The following is a 4,465-nucleotide window of genomic DNA, read 5'->3' on the forward strand; positions in this document are numbered from 1 at the left end:
GCAAGACATCCCCGGAAGGGCTTACGAGCCCCACTGCACAGAGAGGGAAACTGAGGCCCAGAGAGGTGAAGACACTTGCCCAGGATTGAACAGCTACGCGGTGGCTGAGCTGGGGTTTGCACCCAGATGGCCAGGATCTGGACGGAGCCCGTACTCTGAACCACCAGGAGCCTCCCTCAGGGAACGCCGGGAAAATGTCCTTTCGTGTCCTGCAAAATTAAGTGACTGTGTCCGGCTGAGGTCACTGGCTGATGGGCAGGAGGTTGCTCACGGAGGAAATGGGGAGGGGGGCACCCCAGGAAGCGCCCTGTGTCCCATTTGCTGGGTATTTTCCTTCCCAGACTCTTGGTCATGTTGTTCCTCCGTGAGGGCCTGTGGGTTGGGGAGTTAGTGAGAGAAGGGAGACCCCAGCTCCAGGATCCAAGGCCGGATCCAGGGTCCCCCACCTGGGAGGTGCCTGGGGAAGTGTGTGGTCTGTCTACACTGGCGAAGGCTCAGCTCCACCCAGCCTGCTGCTCTAGACTCGCCCACAGGGCACCCCCACTGCCAGCACTGCATCCCCAGGGTGCCAGTTCTGCTGCATGACCTGGGCAAGTGTAACAGCCTCTCTGAACCTCAGTTTCCTGCCCTGGAAAGTGGGGACAACCCCTGCAGGCGGTTGGGAGGGTTACGCTGTGGGGCCGCTGCTCTTTTTCCCGCGGCTGCTGCCAGTAAGAATCCACGTGGAGGGTTGGCCCTGCCCAGGGAGGGGAGGACACCCTGGCCAGGCCTGAGTTGGACGGCAGGTAGGAGGGCCCACAGTCGGCCAAAGCTGGCTCCCGGCTGGCCGCCCGGACGGACGTGGGGGGAGGGAGGCCCTCGGCAGCCAGACTCCTGAGTCACAGTTTCCCGTTGTGCCAGCGCCAGGCGGGAAAGGCGAGAGGTGGGTGGAGGCGGGGGAGGGGAGGGAGGCTGGGCTGGGGGAGTGGGCAGAGAGCTGAGATCCCAGAGGGACAGACAGAAAACCGTCTGCCAGGAGCAGGTCAGGTATGAAGGGAATCCTGGGGGGTCAGGGGCTCCTTGCCCCTGCTGGGTTACAGGCAGCAAACTCAAGCCACCAAATTTCTCGGTCCCTTCCCTCCCGCCCCCACATACGCACACACTACACTCAGCTTCCTGACTTCTTTTGTTTCTTGAGTGTGTTGATCAGATTCCAGCCTCAGGGCCTTTGCACGGGCTATTTCCTCTGCCTCAAACACTTGAAGGGACTGGCTCTTTCTCAGTCTCAGGCTTCAGCTTGCATGTTGCCTCCTCGGAGAGGCTCTCCCTGACCACCTGAGCTTTAAAGTGTGCTCTTCCCACCCACCCCCCAATCCCTCGAGCTTGTCCACTCATTCCTTTATCTGCCCAGAATATGCTGACTGCCTCCTGTGGGCCAGGCCTGACTCTGGGCATGTGGGATAGAACAGTGAACAGAGCAGAGCACCTCCCTGCCCTCTTGGAGCTGCCATTCTCCCAAGGGAGACAGACAGACAGACAGGCACCAGTGACTATACAGTACAATGTGCTGAGGAGGGTCGGGGGAGAGTCAAGCCCGGGTGGGGGAATCAGGATGCCGGTGGGGAGGAGTCTGCATGTTGCAGGGGGGAAGGTGCCTCTCAGGAAGTGACGCCAGGGAAAGATTTGAAGGGAGTAGGGGAGGGGGCCATGTGAGCATCTGGGGAAAGAGGTTCAGGCAGAGGGAAGAGCAGGTGCAAAGGCCCTGAGGCAGGAATATGGCTGGCATAATGAAGGAGCAGCAAGGAGGCCAGTGTGGCTGGAGCAGAGTGTGTGAAGTGGGATGAGGTCAGCGAGGGAGCGGGGTGGCAGACCAAGCAGACCATGGTGAGAATTTGGCTTTTGTCCTGAGTGAGGTGGGAGCACCTGACGGGTCCTGAGCAGAGGGACAACAGAGGTGGTGAGACGTAGTCCGCTTCCAGGTAGACTTCAGGGGGAGAACGGACCGTGTCGCGATGGATCGGGGCGAGGGCTGGGGAGAGGCGGGCGCCAGGATAGCATTCACATTGGAACCAGGACCTCCTGACCCTCCCGGCAGACGGCAGCATCCCCGCCTCCCCCTGCCTGACCGGAGGCCGAGCCCTGGACCAGGACACGCCCCCCCGCCCCCCGACAAGTGCGCTGGTGCTTCCAAGGTCAGGCCCAAATCTGTGCCGGGCAGGGGGCAGCTTCGCGCCACTGAGCCTCCCCCACGCCGGCTGCCTGGGGGGACCCTAGTCTTCCCTCCTGCCCGTTCGAACCAGCAGGTGAGCCGGGGCCGTGGTCAGTCCGGGAGGGGCTGGGGGGTGGGGGGCAGCCGGGCCTTTTCAGAGCCATGTGGCCGGGGCGGGCCGGCTGGGGCTGAGGGGGAACGTGAAGCAGCAGCCACCAGTGGGGGGAGCAGCAGCCTGTGGGCAGCCCGGCCCCCACCCCCACGCAGACCGAGTGTCTCATCCCTCTGGCCGTGGTCTCCCACCCCAGCAGCATCGGGCCCCTGGGATCCTGTCCAGAGCCGTGGCCAGTGACTCAGCAGGAATCACCCCAGACAGGAGCCAGGCCCCGGTGCCCAGACCAGAAACCACCCCTGACCCGGCGGCTGCACAGGAACAGGGGCCCAGCAGGCGGAAGAGCCCTCCGACCAGCTGGCGGAGGGAGGCAGCCTGGGAAGGCCCCGGCCAGATGTCCCGAAGGCGCTGCTGGGACGGGGTCCGAGTTTTAGGAGGGAGTTCTCGCTGCTCCCACAGTTCCGTTGGGGCCTTGAGGGTCAGCCTGGCTTTGCTGGGTTGCACTGGGCTGTCATAGTGCATCCTGTCCATTCCATCTTCCTGATTCTGTCCTTGTGTGTGTTCCCATCTCTTCTAGGGCCTTCCATTCCTTTCTATTTGTGTTTATTTATTCTTCTCTTTTTTTTTTTTTTGATGAGGAAGATTGGCCCTGAGCTAACACCTGTGCCAATCTTCCTCTGTTTTATGTGGGATGCTGCCACAGCATGGCTTGATGGGTGGTGCTAGGTCTGTGCCTGGGATCTGAACCTGTGAACCCTGGGCCACCAAAGTGGAGTGCACGAACTTAACTGCTATGCCACCAGGCCAGCCCTATTTATTTATTCATTTAACAGATATTTATTAAGTACCTACTATGTGCCAGGCAGTGTTCTAGGTGCTGGAGCTGCACCTTTGAATAAAGCAAGGTCCCGGCCCTGGGAGTTCACAGGGAGAGTAGCAACAAACAAAACTCTGCAGTGGCGAGAGAGCATGGAGAGCTGAGCTGCAGGGCAGATCACGGAGGGAGCTGAACGGGGAGGGAGTGGGGTCAGGAATGGCTTCACTGAGAAGGTGACATTGAGCAGAGACCTGAAGGAGGTGAGGGAGGGAGCCATGCAGTTATCTGAGCGTCTGGAAGAGCATTTCAGGCAAAGGGAACAGCAGTGCAAAGGTCCTGAGGCAGGAATATGCCTGGTGTGTTCAAGGAATAGCCAGGAGGCCAGTGTGGCTGGAGCAGATAAGTGAGAGGACAGTAGGAAAGATGGGGTGGGAGGACAAGTCTGCATTTTGAACCATTTAAGGATTTCCGAGAATATTTTTTACCTTTCCATCAGATTTAGCATCAAACCCGACCACCTGAGATGGATATTCTAGTCCGAATCTTCACTGTTTAGGGCCTGATCTGGCCAAATGGTCTTCCACTGCCTTCCGGACCTGGGCCAGATGCAAGGGAGCCTGGGAGGGTTCATTCATTCCCTCGTTCCTTCATTCGTGTATTCATTCATTCCCCAGCACTTACTGAGCTGGAGCAGTGAGGAGCGAGACAGACACGGTCTCTGCCCACGGGGAGCGCAGATGTCCAACAGCGAAAGCCGGACAGAGGGTCCCAGTCAGCGAGCCCGCGGCCCGGGTGACCAAGCCAGGAACCCTGGCTGCTCTCGGGGAGGACACGGCTGCAGGCCAGCACTAATGCTGAGGGCCGCCCTTTGCTGAGCCGTTAGTGGGATTAACTTGTTCGTCCTCAGAACAGCTGCTACGGTCCCCATTTCACAGATGGGGAAACCGAGGCACGGGGAAGCAGAGGGCAGGATGCGCAGAGCTGGCTTTGTCCTGCGTGGCTGGCTCTGGCCCTGCCCTCTCAGCGCGTCCCACCTGGGCTGGTTGTCAGGTGTGGAAATAGGGTCTTATGGTCCAGTGTATCCTACTGTTAGGTGTGGAAAAAAAGTTTAACTGATAAATTGTAGTGTCGCCTGCTGGAGGGGCGGAGGGCAAGCAAGGAGGTGCGTGAGCAGACGGCGGGCTGGGCCCCGACCCAGGAGGGCCTTGTGGGGCATCAGGACTCCTGGGGGAGAAATGGGGGACAGAGACCCCACGGTGCTGGTGGGAGCATGGGCTGGCTGAACGGAGGGGATGCGTGAGTGTGTGTCTGTGTGTGACGTTGTGTGTCCCTGTGTGTCCATCTGTGC

At 60.0% G+C, this 4,465-nt stretch overlaps 1 long non-coding RNA gene across 2 annotated transcripts; it reads left to right on the forward strand.

Annotated features, from left to right (window-relative positions):
• Positions 1-915: 915 nt before the first annotated feature.
• On the forward strand, positions 916-4,234 carry LOC139078267 (uncharacterized). 2 transcript variants are annotated; one of them, XR_011531149.1, is made up of 3 exons: positions 916-1,026; positions 2,075-2,282; positions 3,792-4,233. It is a non-coding gene; the product is annotated as an uncharacterized lncRNA (long non-coding RNA). The 2 variants fall into 2 exon arrangements; XR_011531148.1 differs by having other exon boundaries at positions 953-1,026; positions 1,959-2,282; positions 3,792-4,234.
• Positions 4,235-4,465: the final 231 nt, after the last annotated feature.

Source organism: Equus przewalskii, chromosome 21 (assembly GCF_037783145.1).
Source record: "Equus przewalskii isolate Varuska chromosome 21, EquPr2, whole genome shotgun sequence".
NCBI classification, from domain to species: Eukaryota; Metazoa; Chordata; class Mammalia; order Perissodactyla; family Equidae; genus Equus; species Equus przewalskii.